At 51.3% G+C, this 13,879-nt stretch overlaps 1 pseudogene; it reads left to right on the top strand.

Annotated features, from left to right (window-relative positions):
* Nucleotides 1–4,336: 4,336 nt before the first annotated feature.
* On the top strand, nt 4,337–10,309 carry LOC116474458 (interleukin-9 receptor-like; annotated as a pseudogene).
* Nucleotides 10,310–13,879: the final 3,570 nt, after the last annotated feature.

The following is a 13,879-nucleotide window of genomic DNA, read 5'->3' as shown; positions in this document are numbered from 1 at the left end:
AATGTCAGTAGTGCCCAAGCCAAGGTCTGTATGCTGAACTGTTGTTAGACACCCAACCCTGCAGGTTTTCTCCAAAAACAAGTTTATTTTTAAATGAGTGATTGATTGAGACAGAGTCTTGTGCTGTCGCCCAGGCTGGAGTGCAGTGGCATGATCTCAGCTCACTGCAACCTCTGCCTCCTGGGTTCAAGCGATTCTCCTGCCTCAGCCTCCTGAGTAGCTGGGATTACAGGTGCCTACCACCATGCCTGGCTAATTTTTGTATTTTTAGTAGAGACGGGGTTTCACCATGTTGGCCAGGCTGGTGTCGAGCTCCTTACCTCAAGTGATCCGCCCACCTCAGCCTCCCAAATTGTTTGGATTACAGGCATGAGCTACCGCTCCCGGCCTCCAAAACAAGTTTAGTTCATACATGACAGACATAATTATTTCTATGCCTGCTCCTTTCAGCATGGAAAGGACCTCACTCTAAGGGCAAACTGAACATGACCATATCAGAGAGCTGCAGGACTTACCTCTGGTTACTTTTAAATATTCTTGATTTTCAGAAGTGTGAGCATTTCTCTTAAAATTCCTATGTCTTTTAGAACTAAAGATGATCAAGATGCTTCAGAGAATAAAGGTCAAATCTACTTTAGGGTATAATGACCTGTCAGCCTTTCTATTTTAACAAGCATCACTGTCTTATTACACACTTAATATATGATATTTTCACAGTGAAGCTTTCTTTTGCAAATTCATCTGCAAAAGACCATCAAGTATCTACACATATGCCCTTGTGTTTTGATAAAGAAAAACACTCTTGAATGTGGTTAATGAAACTGGCTCATGTCTCTGAAGAAGTTATTTGAAACTGTATGAAGAAATACATCTTTCTAGATGAGATCTATATGAACAAGCAGGTGCACCTGGTTGAGTAGGGGTACCGTCCTAGCCCAGTGATCCACATTTTCTCATCCTGATTCCTTTTACTGTTGCTTTGTTCCAGAATAGCAACTTTTACCTGCTAAAAAAAATCTGATGCTAGAGACCAGGTTTCTGCAGATGGCATAGAAATTTGAATTTGAGACAGCTTAGAAACAATTTAGAGACTTAAGGTAAAATGTGGGGCATTTTGGTGTGTGATGAATTATTTTTAAAATTCAAAAATTTTTAAATAAATTGGCTGCTAAGCTCTTCCTCTTAATTTGTGCAAGCAGGAAGCCTGAGTGAACATTTAGATCTTGCAAAGTCTCACTTTGCCCTTCTATAGGGTCACATAATTTGGGTATATAACAGACTCTGGATCCATTCGTTGTATAAATATCTTCTCCAATATCGTTCTATATTTCTTTCTGTCCTGAGAACTGACTGATATGAATTGACAAGATTGTCTCAAATCCAAAACTTTGTTAACATCATAATAAAAAATTTAAGTGAAAACATTATGAAATATGGAAATTAAAGTCTCCATAGTATATCAGTACATTGATAAACTGTAATTTACTAGTATAACTAACAATTACAAAACATTTAGCATGGTACATTGCATTAGCAGTGCTAAGTTTATGCATTACTCAAAAGGTGTTCATATAAAATTTAGGATTTTTGTATAACATTATTCTTATCCACCTAGCAATACTACATATTAAGCTGTCACAATCTAAACATGCATGACAGATCATGAATATAAAAGATGAAATACTATTTTAGATACTATTTATACACTGAGGTAATTTCTTCTACGCTGGGAAGATTAGATGGGGTTCAATGAAGTGATTAGTACATTTACCAATATGCAATGGAAGATGGATGTGTTTGCTTTGATTTTTTTAGTCTCCCTGCTCAAAAGAGCGTTTCATTTTCTTTAGAATTACGAAATAATTTTGGATTAGATCCATGTGAGAAAGTCAGAGAAATGTAGTTAGCAGAATTTCCTAGAGTTCCTAAATCCAAAACTAATAACATAATAGTTTGGGTAAAGGCATGCTAATGATGACATCCAACCCTAATCATGAGTTACAGGTCATCTGAGATCACTTAACAAATAAGCAGGCAGATTCTTAGAGGGTAGGTCTTTCCCAATTATCCCAGCATTGTAATCTTTTAGAGCTGCCTGTAAAAGATGTCTTGTCCAATTATCTCACTTCATAGAAGAAGAAACTAAAGGTTAGCCCAGACCTGCTGGCTTTTTTTTTTTTTTTTTTTTGGCAGGGGTCCTGCTCGTCACCCAGGCTTCAGTGCAGTGGCATCATCTCACCACCTCAGTTCATTGCAACCTCTGCCTCCTAGTGACATCCACGAGCAGGGAGCCTGCAGGTCTGGGTGTGTGCACGTGCCCTGACTGCCTGGCCCTGTGGTTAAGGATGGGGGAAGGCAGCTCTGCCTGCAGCTCCACCCCATTTATAAAGCACTGTGGTGCCTTCTGCTGGGGCATGTGCTGAGTGGTGCCTCACAGGCACTGCCCTCGGGAAGTTCATTGGCTTGTGTAGAAGCTGGTAGGAATGTGCTAAGAACAGAGGTGTCAGGAGCCAGGTATTGGGCAGGTCCCAGGTCTCTGAGCCTCGGTTTCCTCATCTGCAGGAGGGTGGTAACCCTGCCCTGCTCAGCTTACCAGGTACAGATGCAAGCTTTCAGTGCAGAGGAAAAGCAGAGACCTTCCCCTCAGATGGCCATATTGCCTTATTGCGGTATCCAACTCTCCAGTGCTCCCCCAGGGGGTGTCCTGGCCTCCTTTGTAGCTCTCAGGTGTCACATGTGGGTCCTGCCCTACCATCCCCTCTCCCTGTCTAGAAATGAGGCCTGCTGAGCTTGGAGCCACCCACTCCCTGCTCTCAAGCCGTTTGCTCCTGGGTTAGCTTGTGGCTGGCCTGGCCTGATTCTACACAGATGTGGGTGCTTCTCCACTGTTAGGGCAGCGGTCATCCATCCTGGGGCCTGGGCCAGCTCTCAGCTGTGGCTGTTGTGCCTGTGCTTCCCCCAGGTCCTGGTGGTGACTCCAATCCTGCCCTCAGATGTCCCAAGAGCAGGCTGACTGTCTTCCCCATTCCCACCTTTTCAGTAGCTGCTGCAAGAAGGGACAGACACTGCTGCAGAGAACTTGCCACGGTGTTTCATGCAGTGGCTGTTGGGGCCAGGCTGCACGCTTCATTCCAGGGAAAAGTGAGGATTCCTGATCATTGGTCTTAACAGGGGACTGTCCAGTGGGTACCTGGATAGGCTGCCAGGAGCGGGGTGGAGTGGGGTTAGAGTAGTGCCTGCTGCCCGTTGAGGGTGTGTGGGTTCCTTAAGGGTGTGCATGTTGTAGTCTGCGTGCATGTCTGGCTTTTTCTCCTCCTTATCACTAATCAGTCTTGTGTAACCAGGTTGGCCCTGCTTCCTGCCTACAGGCTATGGGTGTATTACTGGAGCTGCAAATGGGGTGATGGGGCACCAGCAGCTTTCCCACACCCAAGAGCTTCCTGACACCCAGCCCCTTATCTCCAGCCAACCTCTGGCTCCTCCAGGGATGCTGGGACTCAGGCTCACACTCCAGCATGGGGGGCTTTGCCCTTCTGGTGGTACTCTCCTTTGGAGGCACTTTGGAACAGGGGTGCAACAGAGTTAAGGCAGTGCCATCTGTTGCATGGATACCCCGCTGCCACTCTCGTCCACCTTCCTGGGGCAAAATCCTGGAATGGGTCTTTATTTCAGAAGACAAAAGGGAGAGAGAATGCATAGAGGCTGGGAGCAGTGGCTCATGCCTGTAATCCCAGCACTTTGGGAGGCCAAGGCGGGCGGATCACTTGAGGTCAGGAGTTCAAGACCAGCCTGGCCAACATAGGGAAACCCTATCTCTACTAAAAATAAAAAAAAAAAATTGGCTTGTTGTGGCAGTGGGAGCCTGTAATCCCAGCTACTCGGGAGGCTGAGGTAGGAGAATCGCTTGAACCCAGGAGTCGGAAGTTGAGTTGCAGTTAACCAAGATCACACTACTGCACTCCAGCCTGGGCAACAGAGGGAGACTCTGTCTAAAAAAAAAAAAAAGTGCATAGAAGTTGTCTGTGTGACCCTGGGCAAGTCATTTCCCTTCCTTCCCTCCTTGGGACTCAGCTCCTTGCCTGTGAACGGGGACAGTGCTTCTCCCTTACAGAGCTGTTGTGAGAATTAAAGCAGAAAATGCACCTGTGGTGGTTGTTGGTAGTGAGTTGTCCCCCCAATCCTGACTCCCCTGCAGGATGGGGCCTGGGCCCAGGGACAGGGGATGGACTGGCAGAGGATGCCCGTCCTAGAGAGGAGCCTTCTTTGCAGATGTGGAGACTTAGCTAAGTCAGAGTCCGAGATCTAAGTTTGAGGGTGCATCTTACACCCTGCAGCCATGAGTCTGCAGCTGGGTCAAATGGCCTTTCTGAGCTTCAGTTCCTTGTCGGTAAAGCCTGGGCAGTGGTGCCCAGCGTCTTTCACAGGACACCATGTGAGTGCAGATGGAGACCCACTGAGCAATCTGCTGGGGAGCAATTCATGGGGAGCACCCCTCCAGAGAGGGATGGCTCACACGGGGCCCTCAGAGCAGTCCCTTGCAGGCTGGACCTTGGAGAGTGAGGCCCTGAGGAGAGACGTGGGCACCTGGCTCCTGGCCTGCACCTGTGTCTGCTCGGGAGTCTCTGTCTCAGGGGATGGACGAGGTGAGGGCTGGGCACTAGTGTCTGTATGAGGTGGCTGGAGAACTAGGGCATGTTTGGGGGACTGGGTTGTCCGATGCTGAGCCCCTAGGGAAAGGTTTGGCCCAAACTGTGCTGGGGCATGTCCTCTAGGGGTCAGCCTGGACCTCAGTCTCTATTCTCCCTACCTTTACCTCCCTACCTTCAGTCCGTGGACCAACCCTAGTCTCCCTTCCTTCACCCTCTTGATGCCTCTCTGGGTCTTACTTGCCCATGTACCACGGGCCAGAGCCCATCACTTCCCAGGCCTCCCAGTGCTTCCCTGGACAGATTCTGGGATCATTCACTGGTGACTGCCCTGCTAGGGTGTCAGCTGTCAGATCCCCCTGCAACCCCCCAACTCAGCTCTGCCCTGAAGCACTCACGGTGGGCTCCCAACCGTCACTGTCTCCAGGGCCAAGGGCTGGAAACTTCACCTGCTTCACCAACAACATTCTCAGGATCGATTGCCACTGGTCTGCCCCAGAGCTGGGCCAGGGCTCCAGCCCTGGGCTCCTCTTCACTAGGTGAGGGTGGAGGGCCATGCCCACCTGGACAGGGATGAGGGTGAGGTCCCCAGGATGGCAGCAGCTACACCAGGACAGTGTAGCAGCCCCGTGCTGCTGACACTTGCCCTTTCTAGCAACCAGGCTCCTGGTGGCACAGATAAGTGCAACTTGTGGGGCAGTGAGTGCACTGTAGTGCTACCACCCAAGGCAGTGCTCCAGCCGTCCAACAATTTCATCATCACTTTCCACCACTGCACGTCTGGGAGGGAGCAGGTCAGCCTGGTGGAGCTGCAGTACCTGCCCTGGAGACACGGTATCAGCTATAGACCTGGGGCAGGGCCCTTTGGCAAGAACATCCTGGCTGCTTGGGGGCTGGGATCAGGGCCCTGCAGCCTGTGACCCCTGTGGCCCAGTGAGTGTTCTCAGTCCCTGCCAAGTGAGATCCAGGGCTGGGGTCAGGCTTGGCCCCTGGGAAGTGAGGGCACACATGGTTACTGCAGGGGCAGGGTTTTGGCAGAAAATAAAGATGCAGGGCTGCTAGTTGGGGCAGGGGCTGGCATTTCAGTCATGTGAAATGCACTTCAGTCATACCAGGAGGGACTCCAATAAGATGCTGGGAAGAGCTTCCAGCAGCAGACTGTGAAGGAAAGGGAAAGCAAGATTTAGAAACCACCTAGTCTAGCTGCAGAGGCCAGAGGAAGTCACTGCTGTCCCGTCACCTGGGGCTTTTCTGGACCAGTCTCCCAGTGAGGTGCCTGGTCTGAGAGGGCCTTGACCATGCCCCTTGGGAATCTTTCAGACCCAGTCTTGTGTGTTCTGACACACCCAGACCCATGGGGCTTCGGCCTCACATGGATTCTCTCTGTTCCAGTGAAGCTGGACCCACTCTCCGACTTGCAGAGCACATCAGCTCTGGCCACTGCATCCTGACCTGGAGGCTCAGTCCTGCCTTGGAGCTGATGACCGCACTTCTCAGCTATGAGCTGGGCTTCAAGAGGCAGGAGAGGTAACACTTTGACTGGCTTCCCCTGGAGTCCTCTCTCCTGGGAGCAGCAGTCCAGGGCAGACTCCCCACTCTAAATAAGGAGATGTCAACTTGGAGTGATGAGGAGGCGAGGAACTGGAGCCAGGTGTGTGTGTGAGTCGGGTGAGTGTGCCTGTGTCTCTGTGAGTGTGTGCACATAAGTGTGGTGAGTGTGCATGCATGTGTTTATGTGTGCACACATGTGTGCACTGAGGCTGCTCACAGCCCTTGGCCCTTCCTGCCCACAGGCCCTCTGATCCCACCCTGTGGGCAGCCAGGCAATACCTTTGTTGCTGTGTCTGTCTTTCTCCTGCTGACGAGCCTGACCTACCTCCTGTTCAAGCTGTCGCCCAGGTAGGTAGCTGATGTGTGCGTGTGTGTACATGTGTGAGCGGGCGAGAGTGTACATGTTAGTGTGTGTGTGCAGATGTGTCACCATGTGCATGTGAGTGTGTGGCTGTCAAGGGCCACCCTTGTGTTGTTCCTCCCCTCCCCTCTCCACCGTCTGGTCTTGGATGGGGTGGGCTTTTCCAGTCTCTACCCTGGTCCAGAAGAGGGTTCTCAAGTTGCCAGGGGAGAGAAGGGAAGGGGGATCTGAGGCAGAGGCTGAAGATAAGGGCAGCTTGGTCCCGACCAGACCCAGAGTCACCGAGATCGAGAGCCGGAGGTCCTAGTCTCCTGCCTCTGGAGGAGCTTGGTTTGTTCTTTTGCTCACATGTTCTACGAAAGGACAGTTGGGGCATCTGGTGTGCACAGGACCCTGTTCTCACCCTGGCCAATGCCTTAGAGAACAAGATGGACAAGGACCCTCCTTAAATAAACTGTCACACCTCATGCGCCATATGTCAGCTTACAAGAGGGGGTGCAGGGGCCATGTCAGGCCGCAGATGTGAAGAAGAGTGTGTGGGTAGAGGGGTGTTGGGTGGGGCTAAGCAGGAGGGTGCTTGACTTCTCCTTGGAGCAAAGGAAAGTGTGAAACTGTAACATGACCTAGTTTATGTTTTGAGGAATGGATTGCTGGGACAAGGGGACATGGGGGACCTGCTGGGGGCCAATGGGGGCCAGTGGGGTGCCCACAGGGAGATGATTTGGCATGAGCCAGTGAAAGAAGTGGAGATAGAGCAAGATGGAGGGAATTGCAGGGTCTTAGGGGGAGAAATAGAGGGGATGTGTGACTGGATGAGATCTGAGTGGTGACCCCTGAGGTGGGGAAATGGGGGACATCCTTGCGGGGAGGTTGGTGAGGTCTATTTGCACCTGTTGGGTTGGAGCCCCAGGTGACATCCTTGTGGGAGGGTCAGTGGATCTTTGGCAGCAAGTCAGGTGCTCAGGGAGACACTGGGTGGGGTGGGAGCCACAGACCTTCTGCTGATGGCAAAGATGAGGTTCCTGGAGGTGCGGCTCCCTCTGCAGGCTGAGGACCCAGCTGGTAACTCCCCACTCTGAACCCACCATTGGAGGTCACGCTGTAAAAGATGGCTGCCTCAGTATAAATCAGTTCTGTGCGGCCGTTAGGCAAAGAGGCCCAGTTGAGACCTGCCCTGAGAGTGGGTTGGGATGTGATGAGATGGGAGAGAGGCAGTGGAAGGGACGAACTGGGCGGGCTTCCTGCTGAGGGAAGGAAGCTCAGCCTCTGCAGTGACCTCAGGCCACCTGGGTCCCCATAGGCCTCTGACTGGCCTCCCCTGGCCTCAGGGTGAAGAGAACCTTCTACTAGAACGTGCCCTCTCCAGCGGTGTTCTCCTAGCCCCTCTACGGTGTGCACAATGGGAGCTTCCAGGTGTGTGCAGAGACCACGGCAGGGCTTCGGGGGCAGGGGTTGTCCAGAGCTCTGGCCTGCCCGAGATGTTGGCTTTCATGAGGGTTGGCGGCCAGTATGGGAGCCTTGTCAGTGCTTGGAGCCTTTTTTGTATATTCAGTGTATTTCAATTTATACGCTGTGTCTCAAATGGGGAAAAACTAGCTTTATTCTCCATTACTGATTTCTTTTTGTTCTCATGTCTTCAGTTCCACTGTTGATGGAAAAACGTAAATTTCTCATGACTTATCTCTGTCCCCTCTGGTTTGCAGCTGTCTGCACGCACCATGTGCCTCACCTCCTCCTTCTGCGAAGGTGTCTGTCCTGTGGCCGTGGGGAAGGGTCTGTGGTGTGTGCACTGCCCTTGGGGCTCTCACTGCCTCTGGGCTCCTGCTCTGCCTGGTCCCCTGGTCCCCTGGTCCCCACAGATCGCATGCTGGCACCACAGCTGTGGAGTGGGCTCTGCAAGTCCCCCTCTGTGGCCCTGTTGGGCCCCCACAGCCCAGGAACCAGTGAGCAACTTGGGGGTTGCATCAGCCCCTCCCCTCCTTGCTGGGCTGGCAGTTCATGCTCCCTGGGTGGGAGGACGGGGAGAGGGAGGGCTCCAGTGAGTGGTCTCTGGTTGTTCCCCTCAGACTCCTCACTTTGGGCAAAGGACAAGAAGCAGTGAGGGCCCCTCCCTGCGTTCTGGGCCAAGCTGACCCCTCTTCTCCAGGATCTTCCCTCCCTGTGCGTTAGGGCATCCCTGGGCCCTGGGTGGCAAGGATGTCCCCTCCACACCATGGCTCCAACTTACTATGCAGAAAAATCCTTCTCTCTCTCAATGAGGAGCCTAGTTTTCAAGATTTTTGTCCAAATATTCAATTTGAACCATAAACTGGGCACCTGGCTCTTGGCAGAGTCTCCCCTTTTCCCCAGGGTGGTAGGTGTGTCTGTTAAAAGCCTAGGCAGCCGAGTACAAGGCTGAGCAGGGCACAGATCGTGACTGTCTCTTGGACTGTCATCCTGTTGCAGGTACCAGCTCTTCCCTAGAGAACAAGGGCACCTGCCAGGGGTTATTTAGACCTGCAGGTGGGGATCTGGTGCCGTAGGTTTGTCTCCAGGGAGCAGTGCAGTGATGGAGGGTGTGGTGTGTGTTGTGCATGGCATGGAGACTCCTGGTCCCACCAAAGGAACAGCTTCCTTTTGGAGGCAGGGGCCTCCTGTGGCCCCACAGAAGGATCCAGGTCTGCTGGGCATAGCCCAGCACTTTGAAAGTCACCAGTCCTGACAGCAACTCGTGTGTGTGTGTGTGTGTGTGTGTGTGTGTGTGTGTGTGTGTGTGTGTGTGTGTGTGTGTGTGTGTGTGTGTGTGTGTGTGTGTGTGTGTGTGTTGGGGATGCCCAGTCTCTGTAGCTGCTGAAAGGCCTTGAGGCACATGCTGTCAGGAGTTGGCTCTGTCCCGAGCAGATATCACCATCTGTACCTTGGTTCAGGCTGCTATGAGCACCAGGCCCTGTGCTGGGGGAACGGTGAGGGGCCTGAAGGGACTCAGAGTCCCACGATGAGGATGGGCTGGCACATGGAGGAAAGACAGAATGTTCAAGACACAGGCGCTGCTTGGCCTCTGGGTGTGGACTTCAGAAGGGCTTCCTGGAGGAGGAGGGAGGCTGGGCTTGCCAGAAAGGAGGCAGCTGCTCCCAGGATGAGTTCTGAACATGCTGCCTGAGCCCTTCCCTCCTCCCACACTCTGTTCCAGACTTGGATGGGGGCCCACAGGGCCGATGTGCTGCTGAGCTAGGATTGTGCTGGCACCCGACGAGGAGACTCGGAGCCTGCGTCCAGGAGGCCACTGCACTGCTCATCTGTGGCCCCAGCGGGTCCTTGGAAATCTGTGGTCCTGGAGGAGGAGCAGGAGGGCACTGGGACCAGCCTCTAGGGGAACCTGAGCTCAGAGGATGTGCTGCCAGCAGGGTGTAAGGAGTGGAGGGCACAGCCGCTTGCCTATCTGCTACAGGAGGACTGGGCCCCCATGTCCCCCACCAGGCCAGCTCCCCCAGACTCAGAGGGCAGCAGTAACAGCAGTGACTACTGTGCCTTGAGCTGCTACGGGGGATGCCACCCCTCAGCCCTCCCAGGTAACATGCAGAGCCCTGGGCCCATCCCAGCCCTGGCCTGTGGCCTTTTCTGTGACCATCAGGGCTTGGAGACCCAGCAAGGAGGTGCCTGGGTGCTGGCTGGTCACTGCCAGAGGCCTGGGCTGCATGAGGACCTCCAGGGCACGTTGCTCCCTTCCGTCCTCAGCAAGGCTCGGTCCTGGACATTCTCGGTCCCTGACTAGCCAGATGCATCATGTCCATTTTGCGAAAATGGACTTAAGTCTCTGGAACCTTGTCTGGGACTGAACCTCCTGAGAACGGGCCCCAGCAGGGTTCGAAGGTCCTGTCTGGATGGAGGCTCAGGGCAGCTTCAGGGAGGAAGGATCCCTCCGCTCAGTGCCTGTAGGGAGGAACCTCTACCCTCAGCAACCTGCCCACAGGTTCCTCCTCCCGCTGTCCCTTTTCTTTCTCCCTGGCCTCTCTGAGAAGAGGGGTGTGGTTTCTCAGCTGTTCCACCATCATCCCCTGAAAGGGCCAGCCTGGGCCCAGTGGACACAGGTAAGGCACCATGACCACCTGCTGTGACCTCTCTGTGCCTTCCTGAGCCACCTTTCTAGAGATTAAAAGGGGCTTCATGGCTGTTCCAAAGTGTTGATGGCTGGGAGGAGGGGCCAGAGGAGGAGGGAGTGGTGAGGTTTGGCCAGCCCTGGGTTTTCTGGGCTCTAGGGACAGTGTGTTGGAGGCTCAATGACAGTTTTGGGGACAGCAGGGTGGAGGTTCAGGGACAGCTTCAGGGACAGCAGGGTGGAGGCTCAGGGACAGTTCCTGGGAGGCCAGAGCCCTCATTCCTCCTTGTCCTCATCCTCCCATCTGCTCCAGGAAACTGAGAGCTGAGGCTGGAGCTCCCAGACAGTCAGTGCTGGAAGTGACCATCCAGCAGTGATGGTGGCCTGTGAAGGGTCCTGCTTCTGTCCTCAGCCTCTCATGGGGTGGGCTTGGGGAGGAGCTGTGGTCTGGAGAGAGCGGCAGATGGAGCAGAATGTGCCTGCATTTGTTTCCTAGGGCTGCCGTAACAAAGTGCCACAAAATGGGTAGCTTAGAACCACAGAAATTTGTTGTTTCACAGTTCCAAAGTCCAGAAGTTGGAAATAAAGATGTTGGCAGTGTTCCCGACTACATGTTCTTGGGCTCCCATGAAACAGACATTGATACAAGGCCAAGCAAGCTTCCCAGACAAGGCTTTATTAAGTCTTATGCCCCTAAAGGTTGGGCAGAAAAGAGACATATTAAGTCTTATACCCTAAAGGTTGGCCAGGAGGAAGGATTCTTGGCTGGCTCCCCAAGGGGAGTGCATTGTGGTGTCTTAAGGAGGGTGACATGCATAATTTATGAGTTAGGTGAGTGTCATTACACGTATGGGGTGGAGTGAAGGGTGCTCAGATGCAGTAAAGAATCATGCTAACACATACGTTGTGTGATCAGAAAATAGCTGAAAAGCCCATACCTGGGTGGGGACTTTAGTATTATAATGAGGCCACGGGTAAGGATCAGTCATTCTCCTGGCCTCGTGCACAAATGGGTGATAGAGTCAACTCCCTTGAGTAGGACTTACAGCCAGATGCTGCTTATCTTAGTTTATTTCAGACAGTTGGCAAGGTCTGGCCAGCGAGTATGGCACCCGGAGGGTGGTGCTGCAAGGTCTGGTGGTCTGTGGGCACGTATGGAACAACATGTTAGTGGGGGTGGGCCGAGTCCCATTTCTACTCTGTCTCAGCAGGGCCATGCTCCCTCTGAAGGCACTAGGGAAGGATCTGATTTGGGCCTCTCTTCAGCTTCTGTTAGTTTCTTGGCTTGTGACAGCAAAACTCCTTTTTTTTTTTAAGATGGCGTCTTGGTCTGTTGCCGAGCCTGAAGTGCAGGGGCGTGATCTCAGCTCTCTGCAACCTCTGCCTCCCCGGTTCAAGTGATTCTCCTGCCTCCACCTCCCAAGTAGCTGGGATTACAGGCGTGAGCCACCACACCCAGCTAATTTTTGTATTTTTAGTAGATACAGGGTTTTGCCATGTTGGCCAGGCTGGTCTCAAATTCCTGGCCTCAAGTGATTGCCTGCCTCCCCTTCCCAAAGTGCTGAGATTACAGACATGAGCTACTGCACCCGGGCATGTCATCTGTAGATCTTTTTTGGTGAGGTGTCTATCTTTTAATTGGGTTGTTTTTCTTTTTGTTATTAGAATTTGTTTGTATATTTTGCACACAAGTCTTTTTCAGGTTTGTTTTTTAAATATTTTCTCTCAGTCTGTGGCTTGTTTTTTGATTCTCTTAATGGGGTATTTCACAGAGTAGTCATTTTAAATTTTAATAAAGTCCACATTATCATTTTTTTATTTTATGAACTGGCTTTTGGTATTGTATCTAAAGACTCAGCACCAATCCAAAGTCACATGGATTTTCTTCTATAACTTTTACAATTGTATATTTGAAAATTTAAGTCTACAGACATATCTTGAGTGATTTTTTAGGGGTGAGTTATGAAGTTTGTATCTACGTTCACTTTTTTCCCTATGGTTTCCGATTGTTCTGTCACCGTCTGTGGAACAGACTTTTCTTTCCCCATTGAATATTTTTGCCCCTTTGACAAAAGCAGTTGACTACATTTATTTGGGTCTTTTGGGTTCTGTATTCTATTCTGTTTATCTTTTTGTCCATTCCTTCACCAATATCACTCTCTTCATTACTTTAGCTTTGTGGTAAAGCTAACGGTAATGAGTGTATTGCTCCTAAACAAGGAGTATCTGCATTTATTTATATATTTTTTATTCTTCCCAACCATGATCCAAGGTTTTCTGAATGCATATTTAGATGTATTGTGTTACATTTATGCTTAATAAATTCAATTTTGGGGGTGCTATTGTAAATGGTATTTTTTTAAATTTCAAGTTCAAATTATTCCTATACATTATTGCTGATAGAAAGAAAGTCAGGCATTGCATGGTGGCTCACGCATGTAATCCTAGCACTTTGGGAGGCTGAGTTGGGAGGATCACTTGAGCTTGGGAGTTCTAGACCAGCCTGGGCAATATAGTGAGACCCACCCCCAATAAAAAATAAAATAAAATAATTAAAATAAATAAATAAAAGAAAATCAGGTGGGCATGAGCACGGTGGTTCACACCTGTAATCTCAGTGCTTTGGGAGGCTGAGGTTGGACAATCTCCTGAACCTGGGAGCTGGAAGCTGAACCCAGGAGCTGTGATTATGCCACTGTCCTCAAGCCTGGGTAACAGAACGAGACCCAGTCTCTTAAAAAGAAAAGAAAGACAATCAAGTTAGTTTTGTCTACTGGCTGTCTTCTTTTTCTTTCTTTTTTCTTTTTCTTTTTTGAGAAGGAGTCTCGCTCTGTTGCCTAGGCTGGAGTGCAGTAGCACAATATCAGCTCACTGCAACCTCCGCCTCCCGGGTTCAAGCGATTCTCCTGCCTCAGCCTCCAGAGTAGCTGGGATTACAGGCTCGCGCCATCATGCCTGCTAATTTTTGTATTTTTAGTAGAGACGAGGGTTCACCACGTTGGCCAGGCTGGTCTCGAACTCCTGACCTCAAGTGATCCACCCGCCTCAGCCTCTCAAAGTGCTGGGATTACAGGCGTGAACTGGCCATTTTCTTTGATTACTATCTCAATGCGTTCCAGTCAAGGCACGGGATGACGGGCTCCATTTCAGTTGAAATTTCCAAAATATCGGCCTGGAAAAATCCGAGACGCTGAGTTTTAGAGATTCTCCAGAGCTGCCGCGAGGGGGCGCCCGGCCCTGCCAAAC

This window comes from Hylobates moloch, unplaced genomic scaffold (assembly GCF_009828535.3).
Source record: "Hylobates moloch isolate HMO894 unplaced genomic scaffold, HMol_V3 SCAFFOLD_2, whole genome shotgun sequence".
NCBI classification, from domain to species: Eukaryota; Metazoa; Chordata; class Mammalia; order Primates; family Hylobatidae; genus Hylobates; species Hylobates moloch.
Note: the sequence above shows the minus strand (reverse complement) of the source record. Positions and strands in the feature narration are given on the sequence as shown.